This window comes from Bos indicus, chromosome 15 (assembly GCF_029378745.1).
Source record: "Bos indicus isolate NIAB-ARS_2022 breed Sahiwal x Tharparkar chromosome 15, NIAB-ARS_B.indTharparkar_mat_pri_1.0, whole genome shotgun sequence".
Lineage (NCBI taxonomy): Eukaryota > Metazoa > Chordata > Mammalia > Artiodactyla > Bovidae > Bos > Bos indicus.
The window spans coordinates 27008289-27025671 of record NC_091774.1 but is presented as its reverse complement, the minus strand read 5'-3'; positions in this window follow the sequence as shown (position 1 = coordinate 27025671).

Genomic DNA, 17383 nt, shown 5'->3' with positions numbered 1-17383 from the left:
TTTTTCCTTTTATCAGAATAGCCTGTTGCCTCTGTCCCCTCAACCCCCTAGCCCCCGTAGAGACACACACATCCATGTTTGACTTCTGCACCTGGCTCGAAGCTTTAGCAGAGCTTCCTTCTGGAACACAGCACTCAGCGACACGCATGTCACTTATTCTCTGCATTTTTACTAACTTGTACCTGTTCTTTTGTAGTTTCCCTTTATTTCTTGGCAGAATTTTGGAATCATTCTCACCTCCCCATTTTGTGAATGAGCAAATTGTGGCCCAGAGGGGTAAAATGATTTGTGCAACATCAGCCTTCCAATCACAAGAGATCTGAGACCTCAGACTCTTAATTCTAAGTCAGGCATCCAGCCCCCACATCAGCCACCTTTCCCCCATCCCCTGAAAGGATGTGGAAAATTCCTCAAAGTTGTGTGTAAGTGTTTGTGCCCTATCTATTATCAGAAAATGTTTCAAAGTGATTTTCACACCAAAGCACAAAACAAAAAGGAAGCGAGACTGTGGAAGGGATGTAGAAGTGGTAGGTGCTCACAGGCTTCTGAAATGAGCCAATTACATGACTTGGGCAGAATTACTCTGGGTTTTCTGGCAGCTGAGGCAAAAGAGGGATATTCATTGAGTTGAGAGTGTTTTTTTTTTTTTTTCTAACAAAAGAAAGCATGCAAACTCAACTGTGGAGAGAATTTATTTTTGCTGGCATAAAACTCGAGTAAATGTTTACTGGACATGTCTCTCTCTACAGAACACTGAATAGCATTTTGGACCCCAGCCTCCTTCGAGGCTCCCAAAACACATTTCTTGGCTGTGCACCTTCCCCCTCCACCACGGTACTGGCAGGAGGTGCTGCCCACAGTGGGTGTTCAATCAATGCTGCTGGCTGATTGGTGAGTGGCGTGCCGTTTTGACTCCACACCAGGAGTTGAGTCTCTACTCCCGGGTGAGTGGACAGGGCTATTTGGAAGGCTAAATTAATTGATTTAGTACTGATTGGGCTGTAAACCTCTGTCTGATATCTCTAGAATCCACAAATCCCTTGGTTGCAGAAACCCTTCAAATTCTATCCAGGCTTCATCTAAGGGACACAAATTTATAAATCACTACGCAGACCAGATCTCTAGCCCCTATCCTATCATTGACTCACGAGTGGGACTGAGCAGATTTTTTCCTTTCTCTGAAGACCTACCTGCCCCCTTCCCCATCCTGGTATTCAGAGGCTCAAATGATGTCATATATGCAAACCGTTAAGTGCAGTAGAGATGGAAGGGATCATAGCAGTACTCTTAGACTCTCAGTTCGGAACTCAGCTGAACTTCCCCATCTTTAGTCTCAGGCCTTGGATATCTGATTCTACCCAAACCTTGTGCCTTGTGATAGCAAGTGTTAGAGGAAAAGAGGCTGAAGAGTCTCCAATGACCAGACAACCACTATAGGAGCTGGTGTCTGTCTGACAACATTTATGGGTTAGGTGCTCCAAATCCCCAGCAGGGGGACACAAGGGATGGAAAGGTCCTTCCTTGGCTGAAGCTTGGGCTCCTGCAATAGTACTGTGATCCAGGGCCATGTTCCTCAAACTCTGAAGTGCATGCAAATTCCCTGGGGTTTTGTTAATATGCAAATTATCATTCAGGAGGTCTGGGGTGGAGTCTGAGATCCTGTACCTCTAACAAGCTCCCAGGTGATGCCAGTGTTGCTGTTCTAGAGACCATGCTCTGAGCACAACCAAAAGATAAGAGGACCCATACCAAAATGATGATCAGTTTCCTTTTATGGTACTACCGTGCCCAAATCGAAAGGTATAGTTGGAGTGAGGACACAGTACTATGGATCATAAGATGCACCTGAATCTCAGAGCAGGTGGGTTTGGAGCAGAGTCAAGCATGAAGAGGGGGGGGTCTTTGTTATCGCTGCATGTTTAATTTAACCCTGGAATTAGGGTATGATGAGGTAGGAACGAAGGGTTGAACTTTACATTCTACCTCTGGCCGGACCACTTAAGAATCTAAAGGGGATGGACTGTTAAGCACTCTGGTTTCCCTCCAATTTAAACCAACAAATAAAATCACACAGGGATGGCTTGTTTACCAAGCACATATGTGACCTCACTTGGTACAACGTGTAGTGGAATGCTTTTGGCTAACTCCTTTCTATAGATGTTAGAAACAGAGGCACAGAGAGGTCAAGCAGGCATCCTAAGGTGATTTAGTCAGTTATGGGCAAATCAGGTTCAGAGTCGGGTGCTGGACTCCCAAAGTCTACGTATTTCTAGCACACCCGGTGAGGTCTGGACATGGGCCCAGCAAGGAGCCTCCAGCTTGGGAAGCAGCAGACACCAGCCACCAGAGGAAAAATTTATCTCCCCACTGGGAAGAGACAGGACACCAAGTTGGCCTGTCTTCCTTTCCCATTTCCAGATGAGTACCTGGTAAGCACCAAGTGCGGCTCCATACCTGCATGTCACAGGGGAAAAATTGGGAGTGTGCAGAGATACTCATCACTTACATAGGAAATTGACAGTCTGGAAGTTTTTGCTTAAAAACAAGTTAAAATATGTCACTCACTTTTGATTATTTTTTTAAGAGTGCAGTTAGATATGGAGACTTTAGCTTGAATAACCTCAGATTTCTGTGCCGATCAGATGGATCCTGAAACTTCCTAAGTGCTTCAAGTGTACACATTTTCGCTTGAAAAATTACCAGGTTTGTCTACAGAAAAAATTTCAAACATAAAACACAAAGCTCATTTGAAGAGAGAAATTCTCCAATGGAGTGAACCCAGGCTGTCATAAAAAAGTTAAACCAGGCATAAAGGAAAATGTCAGATGTGTGTGGGAGAACCAGCTGTCTCTCCTGTTTTTTTTTTTTTTTTTTTTAATGTATAAACTAGATCTGATTATAGGCAAATATATGAATGTCTGAAGCTGGGCATCAAGAGGGGCAGGGGAGGGTGAGCCTTGCTCTCCTGGGTGATACTGAGCTCTCTCCTGGAGAATACATTTTTTTTTAAACTTCTAAATAAAGCACTCTAGAGTGGCACATTTATAACCAGAGAAGAATTACTCAAATAAGAGACGCTGTCAGCTATTTATTTTAAAAGCTTTTTTCCTGAAAGAGAAGGGGGGAAAAATCTCTCCACTTTCCTCCATGTCCCTTCAAAAGGTTTGTTTGTGAGTGAATTCTTTCCTGGCTTTATTTTCCTTCTTAGGAGACAAGCCTGTCTCACGGCCGGAGAATTATTTCTGCTGCTGCTTCTCTCTCTTCTCTGCCCTGAATTGAATCACCTGTCTGCTTTCCAGGCAAAAACGAAGCCTAGTCTCAGCCTTGTGATGTGGGTTGGGGACAGAGAGGCTGGAGTGTATATTTGTAGGAGACCAAAGGGGTTCTTAATGAAATTCCAAAAATAGCCCTCAGTCAGAAAGAAGGAAGGGGAGAAGAGAGAGAGGGATGGAAGGAGGGAAGGAAAGCAAAGGAAGGAAGAAGACAAGAAAACAAGAAGAAAAAGAAAAGAATGGTTGGCGGGGGAATGAAGTAATGCCATTTGTAGCAACATGGATGGGCCCTGAGATGATCATAAGTAAAGTCAATTAGACAGAGAAAGACAAATACCATATGATATCACTTCTATGTGGAATCTGAAAAGATGATACAAATGAACTTGTTTACAAAACAGAAATAGACTTACAGACGTAGAAAACAAACTTACGCTTACCAAAGGGGCCAGATCAGGGAGGGATAAATTAGGGATCTGGGATTAATAGATATACACTACTATATAAAAAATAGATAAATAACAAGGACCTACTAAACAACACAGGGAACGATATTCAGTATCTAGTAATAATCTATAATGAAAAGAACCTAAAAAATTTATATATAAATGCATATATAAGTGAATCACTTTGCTATACACCTGAGACTAACACAGCATTGTAAATCAACTATACTTCAATAAAAAAAAGAACGGGTGAGGAGGAAAGGGAAAGAGTGTCCTAGTCTAAGGAGCAATGCGGGAATCGTGGCTGGGCCCCAGGGTTTCAGCTCACGCTTGCTTTCCAGGCACCTGTCCCCTTCAGTCCCATTCTAATCACGCCTGAGCTGTAGACTCAACATCAAGGGCATGGGTGCCCTTCAGTGTTCGTTTAGCCCGTCCCTGCGCAGAAGGGTCTGGATGGAGGGAAGTAAGGCTGAGTCTGCACAGTGACTCCAAAGATGAAAAGTAAACAGAGACGGGCTTGTGTTCATGAACCCACTGGAGAGATCTTTACTGGACTGGGATGGGGAGTGATGCCACGTTCCAGGCAATGCTAGTTTGACTGACTTCTTTTTCTTTATAGCAGGTGTTACTTGGGTGCAGCAGACATCCCAGCAGCTGATGCCTGACAGACGTGGTGAAAACAGCAACCTGCCTGCTGCCCTCCTATCCCGGAGCCCCCTCTATTAAAACCCTGCCAGTTCCTCAAGCTCCAGCTCACCATTTTTCCTCTTGCCCAGTAAGGACTGATGTCTTCCTAGAAATGCTTTACTCATACTTCAGAAATGGCGTCTGATCCCCTTCTGGGCTGAGTTAGTTATTTGGATACACAGCCAAGGTGAAGGCTAGGTCTACTTCCTTTTTGTATTTCCCACAGGGTTTGGTGCAGGCTGGGTGTTCAACAGGAAGACTTGCGGAATTGCTAAGTGCCCCAACATGGCCTGAGCCATGGGAAGACAGGCAGTGTTCCATAGCCTTTGATGGTGTTACTGCTAATCCTCACAACAACCCCAGGAGGAGATGCTATGTCATCCTCATTTCAGAGATGAGCCTACTGAGCTACCGGGGTTGAACTTGAACTTGCCCATGGTCATGCGGCTTCAAACCAGGATTTGAACTGGCATCTGGGACTGAAACCTTCTTGTTTTGACCACTACACAAAGTCCTCAAAAGCCTCACCAGGTACTGAGGGTCATCAGCCAGAACAACTGAGTTGACATTTTATTTTGTTCAATAGTCCAACTCTAAGACCGTTCATTAGCCCTATGTGTGTGTGTGTGTGTGCTGACCATGCTTATACTGGTTCTTCTTATAACCACCTTCCTCCACACCCTCCCTAGAATTGCACAGCTGAGCATCCCTCAGGCTTCAAATGTCGCTCTGCAAGACCCCAAATCCTTATTATTTCCACCAGATCACAATGGATGGGGGTCAGAACATCAGAGGGAAGATCAGAGTCTCAAGTCTTCACTCACCTACCTCGCAGGGTCATTATGAACAAAATAAATGAGTTGTGGGAGTGTGGAGAATATAGACCATAATTATGTAATATCTATGTATGGTGGCAGATGGTAACCAGATTATCATGGTGATCATTTTGAAATGTATAGGAATATCGAATCACTATGTTGTATACCAGGACCTAAATAGTGGTGTAGGTTAATTGTGCTTCAACAACAAACAGATATACAAACAAATTAACAGAAAAAGAGATCAGATTTGTGGTTACCAGAGGTGGGGGTTTGGGAGAGGGGGAATTGGATAAAGGCAGTCAAAACATAAAAACTTCTAGTTGTAAGATAAATAAGTCTTAGAGATATAATGCACAACATGATAAATATAATTAAGAAACTGCTGTATATTATACACGAAAGTTAAGAGAGTAACAAAGAGTGTTCTTCACAAGGAGAAAACAGATACACTTTTCTATTTCTTTAATGTTGTATCTATATGAGATGGTGGAAGTTCACCAAACCTATTGTGGTAATCATTTCATGATGGATGAAAGTCAAATCATTATGTTGTACTCTTTAAACTTATACAGTGCTGTCTGTTAAAACATTAAATGAGATAAAAATGTAACATATCTACAATAGGGCGTGGCACTAAATTATCCATGGTAATGACAGGAATTACTTTACAACTAGGCCACTGTGAAGTTCAGGGTGAGTCCTATCCATCTGAGATCTGGCATCTCCAACTCTGCTTTCTCCGTGAAGCCCTCTGAGACAGCTCCAACCCCAAAGATTTCTCTTGTTTGAGGGTGTCACACAGCCCAGCCATAGAGAAAACGTATCCCCTCATATTGTCCCCTGGCGGTTTTGTAAGGGATTCCTAAGGGGCGGGGCCTCCAGAAGGGGACAGACTCTTGTGGTGGTTAAGCCCTCGGTCTCTGGTGTGGTTGGTCCAGCGCCTCTGTGCAGCTGCCCAGCTTGGACGCCGACGCCTCCAGGGGGCGCCACTCTCACCAACTACAACTGCGCAGAGTCCTCTGGGCCGTGACTCTGGGTGATTCTGAGTCAAACAACCCTGAGTTCACAGCCAGGCTGTTATCACCCTGTGATCTTAGACATCTTATTTACCTCTCTAATGCCAGTTTTCTCACCTGCAAGATGGGGACAGCGGGGACCCCCCTTTCCTAGGGTTGCTGTGAGGGGAGGGTGGAGGGAGGTAGTATGTTTCAGTGACTAAGTATTGGGCAGGCGCTCAAATAACATCAGGCATTATTTTTAGAGTCTGAACAGAGGGGAGGACACAGAGGTCATGCTCGACAGATGGCCACTGATGGATGAATTTCTCCCCTAGAAAGCCTGGACGGGGCTCCTCCTCCAAGGCATTCTGCTTGAACAAGCCAGCGTGACTATAGCAGGGCCAGCTCTGAGCACAAGCTAAGGAGGCAGGAGAAGGGAAGAAGGGAGAGGACAAAAAGACATGTGTCAAAGGCTCCTCTCGTTGCCCCTCAGACTGCGGGCACAGGCTTCCAGAGGGCAAGGCTGCCATCTGTGTCTGCCCTGCCAGCATGGTGCCTGACCCAGGAATCCCAGCTCTTGGTAACGCGGCTGCCCATTCACCTGTCACATCTCCGCACAAGGAGGGGCTCCGAGAGCTGCTTTCCAGGCCTCAAGTGTGTATCCCCTTCATTGACAGAGGGCTATGGGGAATATTTGCAGTGATGGACATGGCTCTGCTTTGGGATTCGGGTATCTTGGATCCTGATGTGAGTCCAGCGGGTCTCCTCGGATCCTCACTGCTTCTGCTGCCCTCAGGCTACTTGTCTCAACAGAAGAACAGCTAGCAAATCCCCTGCCTGCCTTAAGAGGCTACTGCTACTGCTGCTACTGCTGCTGCTAAGTCACTTCAGTCGTGTCCGACTCTGTGTGACCCCATGGACGGCAGCCCACCAGGCTCCCCCATCCCTGGGATTCTCCAGGCAAGAACACTGGAGTGGGTTGCCATTTCCTTCTCCAGTGCATGAAAGTGAAAAGTGAAAGTGAAGTCGCTCAGTCATGTCTGACTCTCAGCGACCCCATGGACTGCAGCCCACCAGGCTCCTCCATCCACGGGATTTTCCAGGCAAAAGTACTGGAGTGGGGTGCCATTGCCTTCTCCGTAGGAGGCTACTGGAAACCCCAAATGGGATAACATACGAGGGAATTTTGGAAGGTATAAGGAGCCACTTGGAGGCAAAGGGAAAGGATCATACGCCTAATATATGTAATTTTTTGTTGTTGTTCAGTCACCAAGTCATGTCCCGCTCTGCAGCCCCAAGGACTGCAGCATGCCAGGCTCCTCTGTCCTCCACTATCTCGAAGAGTTTGCTCAAATTCATGTCCATTGAATCAGTGATGCTATCTAACCATCTCATCCTCTGCCACCCCCTTCTTTTCTTTTGCTTTCAATCTTTCTCAGCATCAGAGTCTTTTTGCATCAGGTGGCCAAAGTATGAGAGCTTTAGCTTCAGCTTCAGCATCAGTCCTTCCAATGAATATTTGGGGCTGGTTTCCTTTAGGATTGACTGATTTGATCTCCTTGCTGTCCAAAGGATTCTCAATAAATATAATAACAATTATATTTAAATATAATAACAATTATTGTTATGTCCCAAGCAAGACCTGTGGACCTTAAACTTCTGTAATGCTTGCCCATCTGCCCCTCTGGTAAGAGTATGTGTAAGCTGGTATCAGAAAGCTTAAAATGGCTATCTTTAAAACAATCTCAGAAGAGAACTGCAGGCAAAGGGGAAAGGATGTGCAAAGGCCCTGTGGTAGGGAGGAGCCTTTGAATGTTCTAGGAACCTGCAGACCATAGTATGCTGCAGTACAGTGAATCGGGGGCATTGGAGAGAGAAGTGATACACAACAGGGGCTCAAACACACATGGTGAGTGAATGAACGAGCTGGTGAAGGAATGAGGCTTCTGTTGGGGTCTTGGGATCCCATCCTTTTCTAGGGGTTCACATCTTTCCCGTGCTGCTGCAGTCTCGAGGGACCCCCATCCTGGACTCTGTGGGGCTGCCCACTCTACTGGCAGAGACCCCCCTGTGAGCTCCACCAGCTCACCTGGCGCTCAGACGCCAGCAGGAGGCTCTGGCTTTCACACTTGGCTGACCCTGTCCACCTTGCCCGCCCTAGGAGCCCCTCCTGTTCTGGCTCCCCCAGGGGACCACAGCCCATGTTTATGAAAAGCGAACATGTCATTCAAATCGGCACCTCTGGCTTTACGCCGCCGAGGATCAGGAGTCACTATTTTTACCTCTCCTTGCTGTCACTGGACTTTACAAGCAAAGGCTGGTCTCCCCTTTGGCAGTTCCTGGAACCTCGCAGACAGTAATGAGTCTGGGGTTGGTGTTAAGCTCAGATGTCAAACAGAGTGGCCAGGGCCTCCCGAAACGCAGAGAGAGCTGCGAGCTTCTCCCTCTACAAGGTCAGCTTGTGTGTAACACTTCATTAAATTGCTCAAACACTGAGCCGTGTCTTTAACCAATACCTTTAATGTCATTTTCTGCAGACTTAATAGAAGAGCATTAGCATACCTGTCAAGTCTTCCCATTTAAACTTCGAAGTGAGTGAAGTTTAAAGTGCCTCCTTGAGCCCACAGTGGATTTAGCTTCAAACTTTGGTTTAAGAAAAAGAAAAAAAAAAAAAAGGAGAAGGAGGGGGAATCCTCTGAGGGTCTGTATGACGAAGTAGAGAATGTTCTTGAGTGCTATCTTCTTCCAAGTCTGTCTTCTTGCCTCCAGGAAGTATGCCTAGGTTACAAACAGTGGGAGGCAAGCCTCAGAGTAGACTAAGAAGTGACCTTTCGTGGTCTCAGATTTACAGACTAGATGGAGCCCCAGGAGGTCAATTAGTCCGTTCCCCTGTCCCCCAATCACATTGCTTAGAGCAGGGCATTAAACCATTCTAAGGCAGACACAAAAACCAAGGCAAAGAGCAGTATTAGGAGCATATATTCCTGGTCACACAGACAATTAAAATGATTTGGGGTTGGGGAGAGGGATAAATTAGGAGTATGAGATTAACAGATACATATCATTATATGTGTACTACTGTATAGGGCCTACTGTATAGCCCAGAGAACTATATTCAATATCTTGTAATAAGCTATTGTGGAAAAGTATCTGAAAAGGAATACTTTGTGCTACACCTGAAACTAACACCTGAAACTAACTTTGCACTATATCTGACACACTGTAAATTGACTATCTGAGTGCTAGATCACTTCAGTCGTGTCTGAGTCTTTGTGACCCCACGGAGAGTAGCTTGCCAAGCTCCTCTGTCCATAGGTTTCTCCAGACAAGAATACTGGAGTGGATTGCCATGTCCTCCTCCAGGGGATCTTCCCAACCTGGGGATCGAAGCTGAGACTCATGTTTCCTGCATTGGCAGGCGGGTACTTTACCACGAGTGCCACCTGGGAAGCCCAAAACCATACTTCAACTTAAAAAAAAAATTAAAAAAGATGATTTGAGGCTTTTTGGATTGTATATGTAGGCAGTGCGGTGTGTGTGGATAATGACATAGTTCTACCCTTGCCCTGGTGGGGTGAGGAGAAGGAAGAACAGACAAGGTGGCCAACGGGCAAGAACCGTTGAGGGGGCCAGTGAAGGCCTTTCTAGCTTGGGAACGGAGAATGGAATTGCTATTTTCCGGGTCAGTCTAGAGCTCCTAGAAGACAGTCAAAGCAGCAGATTCATAGTAGTGACTGCCCACAGCCCAGAGGCACCCACATAATGAAGGGCATATAAGGAACATGTCAACTAGAAGATTCCCTCTTCTGTAAAGAGTGGGAAGTGTCCATGTTAAACACATCTGAGAGCTTGTGTCTCATTTGGCCTCAGGAAATCCCATCTGTGAAATGGGCTCATCAGCAGGAGGTCAATTTGCAGGCAGGTGGAAAGGGCATGGCTTGATTGCTCAGCACGGAAGTCCTGGCGGGAATCAGAAAACAGGATAATGAATGTGCCTCTGTCATTAAACCACTAATCGTTAATTACCCCCCTAGACATCACATAATGTGCTACCCAAGCAAAAAGAAAATTACTTGAACTTTTCCACCAAGTTCTAGTTGTAAACAAATTACTTGAGTCAAAACTATTTACCAAAGTGAGTAATTTTAGACATTTGTCAGACTTCATAACACGCTTTAATTAGCACCAGCTAATAAAGTCCTCTTGTAATTAAGCACACATCCATCCCTTGTTTTTTATTTAAAATTTTTGCTTACGATAATTTTTTAAGTGATTTGATGACTGGCTTCCAGAATTCACATAAGTATACAAAGGTGCGTGCATTTGTGTGTGTGGGTTTCCAAATGTCACCCTGCACTGCCCAAGATGCCCGCATTGTTAAAGCACCCACTTAATTATTAATGCAGCAATTAAGGCGAGAAAAAGGCGTTTCTCCCCCAAAAGTGGAAAGTTGATCCCTGGCTCCCAGTGCCTTTGAAATGGGTGGAGGCTGGCACTCTCGTCCCCTGGGTCCCCAGGGACAGATCAGACAGCGTGACTTGTGCCTGGATGCCCTTAGGGAGCAAGCGGGTCTGTAAGGAACCTGCTGGTTTCCCTGACATGCTCTTCCTGAGAAGCTCCAGAGTGAGGATGGCAGCAGTGGCAGCTCACTCTCAGCTCAGAAACCTGTCACTCGGAGATCAGCATTTTAACCACCCCTTACCCTCCAAAAAAAAAGAGAAGGACACCTTAATTTACCCTTCTGATTGGCTTGATAGCTGTCAGAATGACAACCTGTCTCTGGCTGAAAGGGACCCGGGGTTAGTTCTCAGGCTGGCTCTGTGTGCATTACTTGGCTGGCTTGCTCTCAGGAATGGTAACACAGAGGTGGCTGTGTGGTACCCTGATGGCCACTCTGCCCCAGCTCCTGCTTCCCCACCCTCTGGCTGTGGGCTGATCTCCAGGTTGGAGCTGAGGACTATGACTTCTTCCCCCACCCTAGGGGTACCCAGTGGATGTTCCAGGGCGTGGATGGACCTATCGGTAAATGGCATCCTTGCAAGGTTGCCATTCCACTGCGTGTTTGAGAAAAGGGCATTGGTGACTCAGGCAAATCCTCAAAGTTTCCCTGGTCTCTGACACAAAGTCAAATACTTAATGCAACCTCCACATGAGACTCTACAGCTCTCCAACCTGGTTCTTCTCTCGGAAAATGAGTTTAGTAACTTATGATGACAACATCACCTGGGAAATTGCTCTGCCCCAAAGGTTAGTCAGTTTCTTAGTCTTTGTAAATTCGTATTCTTTTTTGGCATATATATAAAAATTTCCCAGGTCCCTTACAACGCCCGGAAATTCTAATATACTTTCCAACCCTCTTGAAAAGTCTCATATGTGACTGATGGTCTGTCTTTAATGTGCTTGATTTTGTCAAGGTTTACTGTCTGTGCTTATAAAAGAAATTTTTGTTAAAAAAATTCCAAATGTATTATACTAATAGTATTTATTTTCTTTTTCAAAGTACATATGCCTTCCTCTAAGCCCTCTGTACCACCCTAGGGGATAGGGGTATGTTCCCCGGGGCTCCGTGCATCTCAGTTTGCAGCTGAGGCCACTAGCCCATATGGCTATGGAGCACTGGATGTGCTAGTCAAAGTGACATGTGCCCAACTCGTAAAATACATCCAGGTACTTAGTATGAAAAAATGAGTGTAAAATATCTCAACATATTTTAAAAATTTTTTATTTATCTTTGGCTGCGCTGGATCTTTGTTGCTGTGTGCAGGCTTCCTCTAGCTGCAGCAAGCTGGGGCTGCTTTTTGCAGCGCATGGGCCCTAGGGCATGGGCTCAGTAGTTGCCCCGTGGCAAGTGGCGTCTTCCTGAACCAGGGATCAAATTCGAGTCCCCTGCATTGGCAGGCGGATTTTTAGCCACCGGACCACCAGAGACGTCCCCTCAATAATTTTTACATGGATTACACGTTGAAAGGATAATATTTTGACTACGTTAGGTTAAATAAAATGCCTTAAGATTAAATCTCACCTATTTCTTTTCCCTTTTTCTCATGTGGCTACTAGAATATTTTAAGGCGTGTATAGAGTCTTCATCATATTTCTGTTGGGTAGTGCTGATCTGGAGGACACAAGGGCATCAGATGCCTGTGGCAGACGAGAACAGACATTGGGGAGATTTCCAGCCTGGACCTGGGTTTGATCTGACTCTGTCACTTACTACCTGCGTGACCTTGTGTGTGTGCTAAGTCGCTCAGTCATGTCCAACTCTTTGTAACCCCATGGACTGTAGCCCATTAGACTCCTCTGTCAATGGGATTCTCCAGGCAAGAACACTGGAGTGGGTTGCAATTTCCTTCTCCAGGGGATCTTCCTGACCCAGGGATCGAACCCACGTCTCTTAATGTCTCCTGCATTGGCAGGCGGGTTCTTTACCACTAGGGCCTCTTGGGAAGCCCTGTGTGAACTTGGGCATAGTTTTCTTTCTCTGGGCCTCAATTCCCTGGATTTTAATAGGGAAGATTGACTCTACAAAGTGACCTATGAGAGTTATTCCAGTTGTAACTTTCCATGGTTGCACCGAATGGGATTGCCATCTTTCCAGGGACCTGAAAGGGCCCAGTGAACTCTTTTCTCTCCACTTGGGTCCTCCCATTCCACTGTGCCAGGCTCAACATCACCTGGGGAGTGGCACACCTGTCTTGTCCTTTAACCCATGGTGATATGTCACTGATCAGCACAATTGCTTCTAATAGCTCCCCAGGTGGATTCCAGAGAGCAATGAGCTGAACATAAAAATCCCTTTATTATTGCCATTTCACTTTTATATACCCATCAAGCTTTCATATTTAATCTCCTACATCACAATAGCTGATCATTTTTAACATTTGACATTGATAGAGTGCCCACTGCTATTATTCTGACATACTATAAAACATTACACCCATTTGCAATAGAAAAGGCCAAGAATCAATACCCAGCCCCATTTTCCACTGTGGCCGTAAATCACGAAGCACCTAACAAATTGGTTTAAGTAGAAGAAACTTCAGAACCAATGAATGGCCTGACCAATCCCCACCCTCTGTTAGAGGACCCAGATGCCTGTGAGCTGGTTGGAGGTGGCAGGCAGGGGTGGGTGGCATGGATGGGAGAGCTGGTGGGGAGCCAGGCTATTCCATATGGCAACCAGGATTCTCCAGAGGAATAACTATATCTTTCTGGGTCCCAGAGACATCTATAGAGGATAAAGAGCATCTTTATTCCAGTCATGTCTGCTTCGGCCCTTGCTTTATAGCAAGTGGCCTCATATTGAGAAGCTGGTGACTTCCTACGTCTTACAGGCTCCAAGATCCATTGTCAAGGTTATTGTTCTATTTTGTCAGTTAGCCCATTCATTGGAATAGCCAGATGTTAAACTGAATTGATTGACTATTTAATCAAATTGACTTTAGGATAAATTAATGGATCAGTTCTGCTCAAAATGGCCAAAGCCAGGAGTTAAAGAAAGTCATGGATTTAGTAGGCATTGCTTAAAGTATTTAGGATAATGGGTCAGATTAAATATTCAGTCATTATCTTTGTATCTGAAACAAATGACATTTTCAAAATCCAGAATTCTAGAGTATTCAGAAAATCGCCATCATTTTCATTCTTTGGGCTTTGTCTGGATGCAGCCTAAGGCTCTGATGATTTTGTTGGACTCCATGAAAAGCTTCTTTCAGCCCAAGCTGCCCAGAAGAAAATACATGAGCCTCTGATCTGACTGATTGCAGTGGCTGGGGTGCTAGAACCTTCTGAGGCATTAGAACCTAGCTCTAGGAGAAAAAAAGGAAAAGCAGCTTATTTGTCAATTTATTTTCAGTTCAGGACTGGATTTCCTATGCAAGTCTGTTATATGAGTGTGTGCATTCACCTGTCTTCCCTGTGACAGGTATACTCCTAAAAGGTCACATATAAGCCAGATATGTTTAAAAGAATGAGTTGCCCTTTCCTATTAACTTACATTATCATTACAGAGATGATTTGCCTGCATTTCAATTAGCAGTGAGTGATTCTTTACATTATCTGTCTTAACCTCTTAATGATCCTACATAAAATGAAGAGTTTTGTTGAAAGGAATTCTTTGGTAAGGGAACTTATCCTGGTTCTTTGGGGATGCTTACAGTCATCCTGGTTTGCACATTTGGAGTGACATACGTGGGAGGTCACTGGATTCAGATCTGCAGTGTTTTGGGGAAAGCTTGTTAGAGCATGAAGAATATCAGATTTTGAGTCAAGAGTCTGATCCTGCTGTTTTCCAACTGGGTGAGTGCAGAGATGAGCTATATGGCCTCTTAATGCATTAGCTTTTTCACTCGTTAAGTGGGGATAATAATTCCCTATGTCTTTCATAAGATCTTTAATGAGGAAATGAGATGATGGAAGTAAAGCATTTACTATAGTGTGTTGAAAAGCTGAGACATCACTCTGCTGACAAAGGTCTGTATAGTCAAGGCTATGGTCTTCCCAGCGGTCGTGTACTATTGTGAGAGTTGGACCATAAAGAAGGCAGAGAACCAAGTAATTGATGCCTTCGAACTGTGATGCTGGAGAAGACTCCTGAGAGTTCCTTGGATAGCGAGGAGATCAAACCAGTCAATCTTAAAGGAAATTAACTCTGAATACTCATTGGAAGGACTAATGCTGAAGCTGAAGCTCCAGTATTTTGGTCACCTAATGTGAACAGCCGGGTCATTGGAAAAGTCCCTGATGCTGGGAAAGATTGAGGGCAGAAGGAGAAAAGGGCATCAAAGGATGAGATGGCTGAATGGCATCACCAATGCAATGGACATGAACTTAGGCAAACTCCAGGAGATGGTGAGGGACAGGGAGGCCTGCAGTGTTATGGTCCATGGCATTGCAAAGAGTCGGACACAAGTGGGCGGCTGAACAGCAACAACATTGTTATTATTACTGATAACGAATTAATAAAATAATAAAATATTTTGAAAGAAGGAACAGGATAAACCATTCTTACATCAAGCTCTATCTTACGCCAATGGGAGCAAAGTTCCATTTATTCAGAACAAACTTAATAGAAAGCACAAAAAAGTTAAATGAAGTTTTCTCAGTTTTGTATCCTGAGAACTGAGAGTCAGAAAGTCAGATACAGGTGGGTCCTAGAAGATTTCTGAACCATTAAAAAAAATTTGGTTTTTTGCCATGCGTTGCTTTTTACTTGAGTGTATTTGGATATATTTTAATGAATTTATTTACTTAGTAAACAAACATTTACTAAGGATCTATTCTGTGGTCTATCCTGAGCATATAATAAAAGCAGACAAGATGTGGGTAGATTGTCTATATGTGAGGTTCTCAAGCTTTCCGGTGGATCAGAATCCTTTCTGAGGTTATATCAACAAAACTTTCAAAATCAGAATCTCTCATGGTAGAATTTGGATATCTGTATGTCGACTAATTTCCCAGGTAATTCCAGCATTAGGGCCCACTGGCCTATATGAGCACACACTACTAGTCCCCAAACATCAGTATCAGGAATCATCCTTCTCTATCATTTTTAGCGGGTGGAGAGTTCTGTCGAGACTCCACGTTTCTGGTTTTCCTAAAACTGGGACACAAGTAGACACTGACATGCTCAGCTGGTGTGTGACCACTGCAGAGATGCGGAAATGGGCCAAGTCTTTTGTTCTTAGCCTATAGCTCAGCTGCCGCCTCGCTCCAAAGTCACCTGGTTTGTTTGGCATCCTGGACTGCAGGGCTCCTGTGTGTGGGCCCAGAGGACCACTCAGAAATCCCATTGTCCCTTTTATCATCAAGCATGGGATTGTTCTCTTTGGGCTACTTCTCTGTTTAGAGTAAGGGGAGGGGTAAGCCGGGGAGAAAGGGAAGGAGGCCTCAGCTCCCTGGCAACAAAGCTACATTGTTCTCTGAGCTGAAGCATGACTCCCAAATACTGCTCACTTTTATAGCACCTGCCAAAGAGCTTTTCCAGAGCAGTTTTCCCTCGGTCATCTCATGTGAGCTTCTCAGCAACACTTTGAAGGACCTAGGGTAGATGTGATAACTTCCATTTGGTGGATGATGAAGTTGAAGTTTGGAGCAATGTCGTAACTTTCTTAAGTCAAACAGGTGCATGATCCTTGGGGTTGAAGACAGTATTTATCTTAGTCACCTTTGCTCTTAGCATATTTCTAAGACTATAAAAGACTATCCTTAAAAAAAAAATGACAGTTAGAGCTAGATCAGCATCAGACCCTTTTCTAAGTCCAGGGACTGAATACCCAGAGCTCTCCCACTGCCCTAGAGAAAACCGACTTGAGTCCTGACCCATCTGTGGAGGTCTTGTCTTTCTCAACAATCACATTGTTTCAAAGGTCACTGGAGTCTTCTGCAGCCCGCTCATCGTGGGCCAAGAACTACTTTCGATGTCTGTTTCTAGCTTTTGCTGGAGCCCCAGAAAACAAGCCTTCTTTCTGCCTGTGGTCTCTCCATCCCTGGATGGAGAGCTATTCTTGGCTTGTACCTGGCTCCTGCTGATTTTACAATATCATGATTTCAGCTCAATGAAAATGCATCTTATTCATACAGAACTGCCAGCACCCTTAGGTGGGAGCTGATTTGGGTGAGAACCGTCTGGAGGAGAGACAACAGCAGAGCCTCCCAAGTGGGAAGGTCTCAGAAGAAGAGTCTAGAGCCTGTCAGAAGTCACACTGCTCTTCCTCTGCTCCAGGTTTTCTGTCTGGTCAACTGCACCAAGAAAGCCTCCTGTGGCCTGGAACTTTGCTTGCTGCTCAAGTCCATTTCTTGAGCCCAAAAGTAAGTCCCTCTTCTTCTCTCCTGGTCCTCAGGGAATTTGGAGAACCTGCCCTTCACTGAAACCCAGGATGCAAAAACACATAACTTGGCAACCCTATAGAATCTCTTTTCCAAGAGGTCTGGAAGGAATGATGAGAAATCTTTGCCTCTGAGGCAGTGAGAAGCAAGTTGGGAACAGGGGCCAGGCAGGTAGACTTCCTCATGCCCTTGGGTGTATCAGGTTTTCTGAGGCAGAAATCCATTTCTTGCAGTGAATTTCAGAGGGCAGGAGGAGAGGGTGCAGTGGCTCAAATCTTGTCCTGGTGAATGAAGAGGGCAAAGCAGCAGCAGCCACGGAGTAGTGCAGACCTTGC